Source organism: Mus musculus, chromosome 14 (genome assembly GCF_000001635.26).
Source record: "Mus musculus strain C57BL/6J chromosome 14, GRCm38.p6 C57BL/6J".
In the NCBI taxonomy this organism is placed as follows: domain Eukaryota; kingdom Metazoa; phylum Chordata; class Mammalia; order Rodentia; family Muridae; genus Mus; species Mus musculus.
The window spans coordinates 3262402-3274857 of NC_000080.6; the positions used below are offsets into that span (position 1 = coordinate 3262402).

The 12456-nt window shown below is 44.4% G+C and overlaps 1 long non-coding RNA gene across 1 annotated transcript in view; it reads left to right on the plus strand.

Moving 5' to 3' along the window:
* 1700110I01Rik (RIKEN cDNA 1700110I01 gene) overlaps positions 1-12456 on the plus strand; it is a 43430-nt gene continuing 30974 nt past the window's right edge. The window contains exons 1-3 of the long non-coding RNA NR_038059.1: positions 1-165; positions 7500-7674; positions 8268-8461. This is a non-coding gene — a long non-coding RNA (RIKEN cDNA 1700110I01 gene). The remainder of the gene's footprint in view (positions 166-7499; positions 7675-8267; positions 8462-12456) is intronic.

The following is a 12456-nucleotide window of genomic DNA, read 5'->3' on the forward strand; positions in this document are numbered from 1 at the left end:
ATCTGTGGCAGGACCTAGGATGGAGTGGTCACCACCTCTGCCTTCTCCATTTTTGTCTCTTCTCTTCAAGTATGGTTACAACCTCAGCTAACTTGGTTTTGCCAGAAAGAAGAAGCAGAGGGAGAGGCATTCCATGATCATGCCTTATTACCAGTGATGCAGGAGGTTAGTTCCAGCCTATCAATCGCATAGCCTTCCTATTTACAGATCCCTAGCCTGAAGGCCCAATTCAGTCTGTGTCACTCTGCTGCTCTCACTAAGCCCTGATGCTATCTGGCCATATACAGAGAGGGCAAATGACACCAACAGGGAGCCACAGAGCCAGGAATGGCTCATATAGTATTTACAGAGCCTTGCCCATGCCACGACACAGGTAAAGGCCATGAACAGGGTGCTGCAGTACACCATACTATTGAGCTTCTGTGAGCAGTCACAGCAGGAACAGGAGGTAGTAGGCACCAAAGCAGAGATATTGCTCTACTGTCTCCTGGGCATGTAGCAGGACCACTTCCAGGACCTTCATGCTGCCCTGGAGAAGACAGTTCATCTGCTACCTGAAGGGTATCTTGGGCTCAACAGTTTAGCAAGAGGTAGACAAGTCTTTGACCAGAGGTCACCTCTCTGGTCTCCCTTTTTCTTTGTAGCGTATGGTGAGTTAGCAAGTATCTAGTTAAAGCCACTTCTCCATCTCTATGGCATGGGTGACACCTTACTCATCCTATACATAGGAGGAACTGATGCTTATACAAGAATTCTTACTTCTATTCTGAGGATCCCTGGGAACAATAATAAAACCTTGCCTTCCCTCTTGTGGTCGCCCCTGCTATAGGGTCCTCTGGAGCCATCAGGACCTGGGAGGATCTTCTATCCCTTTGCATCAAAAGGCTGCAACAAGCAAGGCTGGAATTAATGCCAGGAGCTGAAATCCTATATTTTGATTCCCCACTAATCCATTTTAGGATTACTTGGGCCTTTTTATTTTGGGGCTGTTCAAGATTCCTTTTGGCTTTCTTGAGCTCAGTCTCCTAGCTCTTCTAGATTTGCTCTTAACTGTGCATAATGCCTCTTCCAGTTCCTAAGATATTGTGGTTCAAGAAAAAATAACTGAGGAAGTTGTTGTATACCATGGGAAAAACTTAGTGATTGTGGCTGAGTCCCAATTATTCTCTGCAAGTCTTAGGTGCTTTACAAAAGAAAACATGGACTTGGGTTATTAAAGGAACACACCACAACAGCCTCAACTCAAGAATTTCTGCTCTATGAGGCACTGTATTTTTTTTTCTGAAAAATCATCAGATAAATGAAATTACAGAAGCAGAATGAATGTCTGGTTAATATTTTATATTAACAAATACACAATAATGGGAAAGGAAAACAATTTTGGGAAATGAGCCAGGTAGCTCTGACATCAACCACCTCATTAAATAGCTGTCAAGACTCAACTGCTCATGAATTAAGCTTAGTGCCCTGGTAGAAACATCCTATGGTGAAAAATCCTTAGCCTAAGCACAAGGTTTTGCTGACTCCCTTTCTTTTGCTTTGCATTCATTTTCTACTTTCTTTTCTGCGTTTTCTTTAACTTATAATTTTTTTTGCATACCAACTTGATCTGAAACTCATTTTTACATGGAGCTAATTTTTTCTATTACATTCCCCATTTTTTTTAGTGGAATCAATCAAACTATTGATTCATGTTGAGGTACAGGATGATGGGGAGCCTGTAAGGCTAATATTTAGGTCACTGTCTTCCCCCTGGCTGTAGGAGAATGAGTAAAGTATGGTGGCTGAATTTTAAGGTTCCCGGAATCCACTGCAGTTAACCTTGACATCCATGGAGGGACATTGAGATGTGTAAAGAAGTGAGACAGAGAAAAATATGCATCTGTTTTAGCCAGATAAAATTTAATACCTAGGAAGTAAGCCATTTAATCAGAAAGAAGCAGACAATTTGAGTAGACCTTTCTGTAAATTTCTCTTTATAATTATTTTAAGCGGTATTTGTAAAGGAGCCTGGAGAACAAAATGAGCCCTGTTATGACAATGGGCATCTTTCAAAATCATTTGGTTATCTTGCCAGAGGAAAGGGGTGTTTGTGTGTTTGTTTGTTTGTTTATTTGTTTTTCTGGAAAAGTGGAACTAGTTACACTTGTTTCTCACAGTCCAGTTCTTTGTGAAGGGTGAGCAGACACTGAGATTGGTAGGGTTATCAGACTGAGAACTACCTGTTTGAACTGCCTTTGCCTAGTTGATCCCGTCTAATCCTTGAAAATTCTGTAAGCCATTTTCAAGTGCCATTGTGCGTGTTTCCCAAAGGACAGTCAGGCCCATCATGCTGTGTACCTTGTAACGCTGGTGATAAAAAGGGCTTACAGACCTGGCATGTACTGTGTGATAATTGTTTCACTCACACAAAGTCCTGAGTTTTATCTCACAACCAGAAAATAAAAATGCACAGTCATATTCCATGTGCAGGTGGAGAGCATTCTCAGCAGTCCTGGCTTCCATTCTCCAGACAATCCAGGATTTTCTCCATGCACTATCTGTTGCCATGAGTTGAACATAAATCTTTAGTGAGGGAAATGATTATGCTTTCAGTGAAAACAATCTGGTATTTATGAATAAGTAAGCAGAACCTAAATTTTTATTGTATCAACACTTTGTGGGCTATGGAGAGAGCTTAGCAGTAAAGAGTGCCTAGTGCTATTCTCTGAGGCCAGGTTCTTTTCTAGCACCCAAGTAGAAATAGTACACAATATTTAGTAACTCCAGGTCTGGCAATCTGATCCCTCTTCTGACCTTCATGGATATCCCACATAGGAAACATACATCCACACAGACAAACACATAAACAAGGCTCTGTGTCATGGCGAGAGCCCTGAAGGTGGAGGAAGATGTAAGTTCCCTCTGGTCTGTGGATATTTGTTTGTTGTCATTTATTGGATTTATATGACATTTTACTACACCTGCCTTATGGGTTTTATCTTTATTTGTGTATGTGTGTGCATGGTTATTTTTGTTGTTGCCCATGAATGTATTTGGAGGCCAGAATTTAATCTTGGGTGCTCTTTATCATGACCATTGATATATTTTTTTTAATAAATGCTTTCATTTAGATTTTCTAACTGTGAATACTATGGATTCCATTAGGACACTTTCATGTAGGTTTATGGTGTGCTTGTGTTACACTCACCTTTTGGTACACTCTCATGCATTTCCCAGGCCTGCTCATCCCCTTTCCACCCCAAACTAATTCTTCTAATTTGATCTCTTTTTAAAAATTTAATGTGAAAATGAATTTCATGAAGTCTGAGCGCAGGAGTGAAACAGGGATTATTTACCTGAAAATGGCATATTAAGAATGTTTATACACCGAAGACAATTCTATCCCTGTCCTAATCTTTAACAGAGATGTAGGGTTTCCTCATCACCCAGCATGCTAAGATGCTGACAGAACTTGACTTGTGCATGCTTGGCACATTTTCATGGCTGTGAGTACCTAAAATATCACTAGTTTTAGCTTTCTGTGTCATACCTAAGAAGAATCTGTCCCCTTTCCTAGCACAAATGCCAAAGTCTTTGAAATGGCACAGAATCTGGGTACAATTTAAAGGCTCCCTGTCGACCTTATACTTAATGCTTCATTGGGGATTTGGCTGCACTGATGAATCTGCCTTTAGTTTTAGCTTCAATAGCTGCTTGGCTGGACTTTTTGGTCCTGGAGTTCATAAGCCTTCTGCTTTGGTGTGGAAATTCTGGAGTTGCTTGAGACCATTCTGATCATCACCCCTAGAAGAGAGAGAAGCCTTGCATATTACCAGGTTTATTCTGGCCAAAATGGAGAAGAGTATATTTCTCTTGTCCTATTTTGAAAGGACAGCTGACTATCTCTCTGATGCTTATTTTCTGGATGGAAAGACTTCCTATGCAATAGGTCTGCAGTGTCAAAGACATATAGGTTAAAATACTCATAGATGTTTTTTGTTTCACCACTCAACCAAGGCATACTATGCTTCTCTCTCTCCCCTCTCTCCTCTGCCCTCTCCCTTCTCTCCTCCCCACTCTCCCTTCTCCCCTCTCCCCCTTCCTCTTCTCTCTCCCTCTCTCTCCTGATGGAGCCTAAACCTTGATGGCCTGATTTCTCCTATTCAGAGAGAAAAACAAAAGATTCCTTGGAGATTCATGTGGAGAAAAGGGATTTTCTGGGACTTCCTGCCATTCTCTCTGTGAGGGAGTGAAATTAAGTTAATTAGCTAAATTTGGATACATATTAGTTTATTTAGCATTATTCTGGCTAAGTCTTGAGCCTAAAGAAGATACTTGCTAGCATAGTAAGTTTCTTGGTTTTCTTTGGTGCTAGCTTTGGAATATATTCCAGTGTTAGTGAATATAGTCATAATTTAAATTTTAGCCCAAAAAGTATTTGGGGAATTGGGTGTGGTGCTGCACACCTGTATTCACAACAACTAGGTGAGGAAAGAGGGCCCAGATTGGGGAGCCAGCATAAGCTACATATTGAGACTCTGTATCAAGAGAAAGAGTAGAAAAAAATGGGGGCTGGAATGTAGATCTGGGACAGAGCATATGTCAGTGCAAGGCTTGCCCTAGCATCATTAAAGTAAACAAGTGAGGAGAATCAAAGTGTTTTGCTGTTGAGAATGAGCCATTGGAAGATATTTAGCAAAGCAGTCCTTAATGGTGGGTGGGAGTGGTTAGCAGATAGGTAGTTACAATTCTCACTCAGTTTAAAAATGTGGGAGGATTTACAAAATATCTTAAGTGGAGAGAGGCTTGACTATACTTCATTGCCTAAAATTGGTTTTTATTTTCAAATGGTTCTATACCTGTTGGCATTAGCTGATGGCAGTATACCAGTTAATAGTCCAGAATTAATGGACACTTAGAAAGAGAAGTGTTTCGAAGCAAAAAGGCCACAATACAAGCTAGAGGTTGTACAGTTCCCCTTTCTGCCTGGATGGTGAGTCTTTGCCCTTGTGGGCTAGGACCACAGAAGTTCCTGTAATCGACAGCACTGTTGCTCACGGATTGTTTTGTTATCGGCGTAACAACTAAGAAAATTGACCCAGGGCAAACTTTTTGAATGTTAAGTTCTGACTACGGAACACATAGTGATTGCGGAATCGGTTCCATATTGCTGCCAGGGCAGCCTTCCAGTCTGTGCTGGTTCCATCTGTAGTCCTTTGCTTCTGGACTGATCAGGAACATGAGCCCTGCACCATGGCTTCTCAAGTACCCACTCATGGTTTTCAAGATATGACACATAACTCTTAAGTTCTATCACAATTGAAGGTAAAACCTTAGAACATGGGATTAGACACTTTAAGTGTCTCATGATTCTGCTTGTGAGCAATTGATTAGTTCAGAATAACTGTAAGTAGTAATAGAGTGTTCATAAAGATTTAATCAGCTTTGGCTCATGTCTCTTGTACTTTGGGGGTGGTGGTATGGTACCTTATTAAGTAGAAAACTGACTGGAGAGGTCAGCTTTACTCCTTTCTATTTAACCCTGACTGTAGCATCTATAGACTGTATGGCCAAGACTCTTTCTTGCTTTTGTTTGTTTGTTTGAAACAAGAATTTGCTGTGTAGCTCTTGCGGGCCTGTTACAATGTAGCCCAGACTGGCTTCCAGCTCTTGGCAGCACTCATACCTTAAACTCCAACATGCAAGCTTTCAACAAGATTATTGATATGTTCTACATAGAAGTTTCATTGTATAGCCCAGGCTGGCTTCACATTTCAAAGGTCTGCTGGCCTCTGCCTCTGGAATTCTGTAACCAAAGTTGTGCACTACAATAGCTCACCAATGAAGATCTCAAAGTAACAGTAATAAAAGGGATTTCATGAGCAGCAGGGGAGAAATTATTTGAAAATCTAAAACACTAAAGAAAGTCAAGCAACTTTTTATAAACCAAATGAGACAATATGCCATGTATTTGAAATTGTAGTAGCCATATTGAGAAATAGAGTTTGATGCTGGAGACCTGCCATAAATGCTAAGTCAGATTGGGCCTGAGGTGTGCTAGGGGACTCCCTCAAAACAAAGAAACAAACTGAACAAAGAAAAGACAAGTGGATGTCCCTTAGGTCAGAGAACCATTGTGAACACTTTTAACTAGGAGAAGCAGTTAGTAGGTCAGATACTATTTTAAATTGGGGATTCCTTGAAAGTTTCTCAGAAGCAATGGGCTTCCACCAGGCTTTTCCCCTGAGCTGCCTTTAGTGGGAAATGAGGCAGCTTTCCTTTCTTTGCCTACACAGTATTTTCAGTCATCCTGGGTTTCCTCTACAGCTGCAGATGCTGTTGAGTTGCAGTCATTTACTTAGCAGGAACCAGCTTAGACTGGCTTTGCTTTTCAAAGCTACAGGCCTTAGGAGCTGGCTACTGAATTCTGTGTTGTTCAGAGCAGCCTGCAAGGCTATGTTTTTATAAGTAACAGATGCCTGCACTTTGAGAAATTAATTGCCTGGCTCCTGGATGTGAAGGTGTGCAATGTGTCTTTAAGCAATCAGCATCCTTTCAAAGAGTAAGAAATAAAACCCGTCCTCTTCCCCAAATAGGCATGGGCCTTAGACCACCTTTCACTTCAGTCACCCTTGACTGGATTCTGGGAAATGTTGCTATATAAAACCTGAAAGTTTAATGTGTAGGTTGAAATACAGGATAGCTGCCAAAGTGACCTTTCACTATATAGAGTGTGGGGAAGAGAACATTAGAATCATAATCACATTTTGGTCCCAGCTTGTGCCCTCTGTCTTCTTTACATTAAAAGGAAAAGTCTGAACTGTGTTAGGCCTTTTACTAGGGGTCTTTGTCTTGACTTGTCTGTGACCAAATAGTCAGACTAAGACAAAGGTCACTAAAAGGACATTATTTTGGTTTTGGCCGTGTATAGGCTTTCTGTACTCTAGGCACTGATCTGGATCTCCGACCAAGGCCATTTGATGCTATTGTTTCTTAGAAAGTTCTCGGCAGTGTGTACTAGTAGTTACAGAATTTCATATTATAGGGCCAGAAGGACTTTTGAAGTCCATTTCACCCCGTGTTTTCCCTCGCTAAAGGGAATAACTGACACACAAGAGAGGCTGTCTCTGTGCTAAAAGGATTGCTCTACTGAGAACCCCCCCACCAAGTCGGTAGAGAATTCACCATTGGAAAATCACTAACAGCACTGTGAAGGTTTCTAAGGTGGGCAGCAGGAAGCCTGTCCTTTTCCTACCCTCTCCCTCAGCCCCTCTTCCCCCACCTGTGTAGGATTTTGAGGTCGAATGTGCATTGTGCACTGCTGCTGCAAGGTAGCTCTTCCCTGTGGCTGTGCTGAAGCAGCTGGCCAGGGAGGCCTGGGAGCTGAGGCTCCAGCCTGTGGATTCTCTTTCCTCAGACTTTAGTCTGCACCAGGGAGTGGTGTTCTCTCCTGTGGGTGTGTGTATATATATTCTTTACTTTATACTTTGTTCACGTAGTTCGGTGCATTCTTCCAGGCATTCTGGATGGGCGCTTTAGAATCACTCTTTCTGAACCAAAAGCTCTCAGAGCAGAGCTGAACCTCCCAGAAAATGCTCTTCTCTACCAAATCGCCAGATGGGGGTGGGCCCGAAGCTAAACAGCACTGTAGAGGTGGCATAATGGACCAGAACCCCCAGGCAGAGGTGGGAGGTAAGTTCCTAGCAGTGGTGCTGATTGAGGGTCAGTAAGACCCAGTTCTTCTCCTGTGCAGAGGGAACTTTTACTTAGCTGGAATTGAACCTCGTGGTCCAAGTATGTGAAGGGATTCAGGGTCCAGAGTGCACCCCAGAACATAGGAGATAGCTCTATGTCCCCATTTCCCTCAGGAGCCTTCTCCTCACTCCTGCTGCCTAGAACAAGGGGAGGAGAATCTCCACTGCCTGACCTGCTGCTTCATGCCCCTCCCTATCTCTACTCTCCATTCCCTCTGAGCCCTCCAGACCCTAGGAGGAGTAAGAGGGAGGTCCTTCGAGGCTTATCTCGATTTCCATCCTCTCATTCCGGTGCTGGTCATATCCTGGGTCAGCAACCACAGAACATCCCAAGGCTGGGTGCTCAGGTGTGAAGTGTGCAGAGGACCAAAGAGATATAGGCAGGGGCGACTTGTGATCCAGAGTCCCGGGTCCAGGTTGCTGCATGGAGGGGATAAGGGAAGATGGTGCTAGCCAGGTGCAGGGCTCAGACTTTCGGCCAGAGCCCAGCAGCTGACTACAGCCCCTCGGGGCGCTGCTGTGTCCCTGCAGGAATCAGAGAGGATGCCTGGACCAGAAGCCAGCACCACCCTCAGGGCTTCACTGGAGGAGCTGTCACTGGGGCCAGTGCGGTTTCCCCTACTGCTGCAGGACCAGGAGAGGATTCGTCCAACAGTGAATCAGAGCAGGAGGGGCCCCAGAAGCTGGTCCATAAAGTGTCCACCTCTGGACAGATGGGGACCAAGGTAAGGCTCGGCCGGGCACCTGTGAGAGGGCTGTGGGCAGAGTGAAAGCTCTGGGAGATCCCTGCAACTGGTATTGGGGAATGGGCGCGGGGGCGTGGCCTGGATGGGGCGTGGCCTCACGCAGGGGACAGGAAGGTGCTCTAGGGATTCCTGAGGTTGGTTGAAGACATATCTAGGGTGTGTTCTGGAACACTTGTCTAGCCATCATAGCAAGCGTCTTGGAGCACGGTTAAAGCCTGGTGGCGAGTTCCCACCTAGGAAACTTAAAGGGAGTTTGATTGTTCACCCATGAGCTGCATGCTATGGAAGCCCTGCTGGAAGCTGTATTCTGCCAGCCACTATGCTTTCCCACCCACAGCAAGCTGAGCAGCTTGAGCCTCTCAGTCAGTTTCTCTGGTGTGCTGTGCCCACAGGCTGCCCAGGCTTCTGTTTTGAAGGTTCCTTCAAAGTGCAGGGCTCAGACATCCATGGTGGTTCATCACAAGTTAATTTCTTTAGGGTATTTCAGGGTGTGGTAGTGCTTTTGTGGCAATTTTGTGCTGATTAGTCTCAAAGTTGAGCTTTCCTTCAATAATGAATGCAGAGGCTACTGGATGATAAGGGACTTAGATATTCTAACGTTCTTCTTAGTTTAGAAGTCTTCAACACCTAGGCTGTTGTTACTGGAGGAGTTAAAGCAAGATTTTGAGGAGGGAAATGATTAAATTAGTGGATGCTCCTTCTAGTAACAGATTTGCCAAAGCAATTCATCTACAGTCATTTCATGACAATTAGCTGCCTAAGGCTTATGGGAGTCTTACATGGAAACAGTTTGGATTAGTGTTTGTTTGAGCGTGTGCTGGCATCTAAAATGCAGTAGATGTATATGTAGGACCCCAAGAAGGAGCCCTCCCACTCAAGTCTTGGGATGTGGGGTCACCCAAAGAAACACAAGGGACCTTCTTGTTGCAAAAGCACGAGGCAGCTTTAATGGCGGAGCTCTGGGTCGATACGTATCTCACACAGGAGACAGAGGAATAGACCCCGAGACTCAAAAACTGGGGTTTTTATAGGGTAGGGTTTAGGGGCTAGGCAGAATTGACGAGGTTACACACGATTGGCCCCATTCAAACATCAGCAACATGATTATGAGTCAGCAGAGTAGTATGTGCAGGCCTGGGCATATAAGAATTCTAAAGCCGGGGGCTTATCTGAGTAGACAACGCATCTGGTTAATGTTTCAGCTTTTGACTATGCTGTCTATAGAAAGGGGAGCGAGCAGGAGGCGCCGGGCTGCCAGAGGGTCAATGAGTCAGCCAAGATAGTCAGAACCAGTTCCTGCATTCCTTCCCTTATCTTTATGACCCGGTGACCTAGCTTCAAGATGGACTCGGGCATGCCCGGGCTTGTTTTCTTTGCAGTCTCAGTCCCAGACGTTTTTAGTTTAAACTTTTTATTTGTTTAATTTCCTTTCATTTCCCTCTTCTTCTGTTTAGACTAATTCTAATCATAGAATTTTAGAGATTGGTGTCCCCTAACTCTTTATCTACCTGAAATATAGGTTGATATTGCCTTTGAAGAACCATGAGTTTTACTGTATCAATTCTACTCTGGATGAAAGCCATTCCTCTATTTATTATACAAGGGCCGAAAACTAAAGCTAAGCATATCATAAGGACTGGTCCGGCTACAGCAGAAATCAAAGAAATTATCCAAGATGGTTGTGACTCAAACCACACCCCGTTGAGCATCCCGTTCCTGTTTCCTTCGCTTTAATCTTTCTCTCTGTTTCTGCATAAAATCTCTAAGTATTCCTGTATGATCTGCATAGAAGCAGCACTCTTCTTTAAGGGCAGCACACAGTCCTCCTTCCTTTAGGAACAACAAATCAAGGCCTCTCCTGTTCTGCAAAACTTCCTCAGACAGGGAAGTCGAAGATTTTTCTAAAGGGTCAATGGACTTCTCTATTGCTGCTAGGTCTTCATTGACAGCATCCCTCAAAGACTGAATTCCTTGTCTTCCTTCTATCAAAGCTGACACTCCCGTCCCCACTCCTACTGCCATACCTATTCCCATGAATACAGCCAGGGTTAAAGTAATTGGTTCTTTTTGACCGCCGGCCAGCATAGCTTTCTTCTAAACTGGATGCAGGGTGATAATATACGCAGGGTAACAGCTGGATCATGACACAAAAATCATGAGATGAATTAAAAACCTTAGTTGATACACAGGGAGTAAGTCCTGTATTGCAAGTCCACCAGCCAACCAGGGAAGGTACAAGATAGTAATTAGCTTCTGTCCTGGACACTGATTGAATTTGTCCGCATAGGTGTTTGTGGGTGGAAGGTGGGGTGCCTATACAGAGACCTGGACTCCTCCCGGATACTTCAGTCAGGGTCAGTTTTTGTCCTGTTCCCCAAGAGCAGGAAGTATGGCTATTGGTTCTGTTGAAATCTCCATTGAAGGCAATTCCTTCATAATAAGGAGGACCTGAGGACAGGCATAGCCAGCAGTCCTCAGTAGCGCTTGGTTCAGTTCTATTAAGGGCATAAAAGGCTCCTCTCACTAGGTTAAACATCCTCTGTCTTGTTGAAGTGATTGTGGAGGTAATAGTTAGAGGTACTTGAAGAGTGGGAGGTTGGGTGAGAGCGACCATATTAAGGGGGTCCGCAATCACCGGAGTAGGCTGAGTAATGGTATAGGTAAGGGGTGTGAACTTGGTTGGGGGGCCTAAAGGATTGTAGGGGGTCTCTATTTTAATCTGTTAGTGAACAATAATCCCTCATCATATCTTTCCTTGTAAATCCTAAAACCCCAGGTATACCCTTTTGTCCATCCCAGAGCTCTTTTCCCTGGTTCAGTGAAGGTGACACGGAGCAGATGGCACCAGTCAGTATACTCATCTAGGTGAAATCCTTCAGGTACGTAAGACACTAAGGAATAATTGGCTGTTACTCTAATATAGTCGCAGCTCGAGGAGGGCTTCCAGCGGGCTGTACCTGAAATCTTGTAAACCCAGCTCTTGCAAAAGAAGTCAGTCTTACCTCAACATGTTGGATTGAGGGACTGACTTTGGTGGGGCCTGGGGCAGACATAGAAGGGATGGGTTTGAAGCATGCTTCTATTCCTTTGGTTAGAGCAACCACCCCATGGGTCTCTCGAATGTTTTTCTATGTACGGAGGGGGTTTAAAAGGTGCCCTCTTAATGTCAGAGTACCCCTAAAGGTCCCATCCAGGAGGGGCTCCTATAGCCAACTTACAGATGTCAGGGCAAAGATTAGGCCACCAAGTCCACAGGGGGTGTACCTCGGCGATTGTCCATACAGCCCTACCCCCCTCATTGAATACCTCCCACGTTTGTTGAACAGGACTGTAGGGGTTGAAGTCCTTTGGGATCGCTCCTACGAAGCAGGCGCAACTTAAGAGGGTTAGTAGTCTTCTCCAAAGTCCACTCATCATGGCTGACTCCAGGGGGTGCTCTCTTGACATGGGACACGTGGATCCAAGTGGGGATTGCTTCCACTTTGACCGAGGTGGGCGTTGTCAGAAGGGGCCAAGAAGGGCCCCTTCCACCTCTGCTCTAGGTTCCCTGCTCGCTGTTTCCTCACCAGGACTGTGTCTCCTACTTCAAACTGGTGCGGCACCTGTGTCACCAGCAACATAGTTTTCTTTTAGCTGTTCCCAGACCTCTTTTCTTACTATTTCGAGAGCTTTTAATCGAGCCAAAAGACTAGAAGAAGGAGAGAAAGACACATTCAGGTGATTCTTATCCCCTACGGTCATAAAAATGGGCGGGGGCGCCCCATACATTAATTCAAAAGGGGTTAAGCCAAGGGGTCCAGGGGTATTTCAAAACCTGAACAAGAAATAAGGGAGAACAGCTGTCCAATCACTTCCGCCGGTCTCCAAGGCTATTTTAGTTAGAGTCTCTTTTAGCGTCCTATTCATCCTTTCTACCTGTCCTGAACTCTGGGGTCTGTATGCACAATGTAATTTCCAATTAGTCCCCAGTTGTC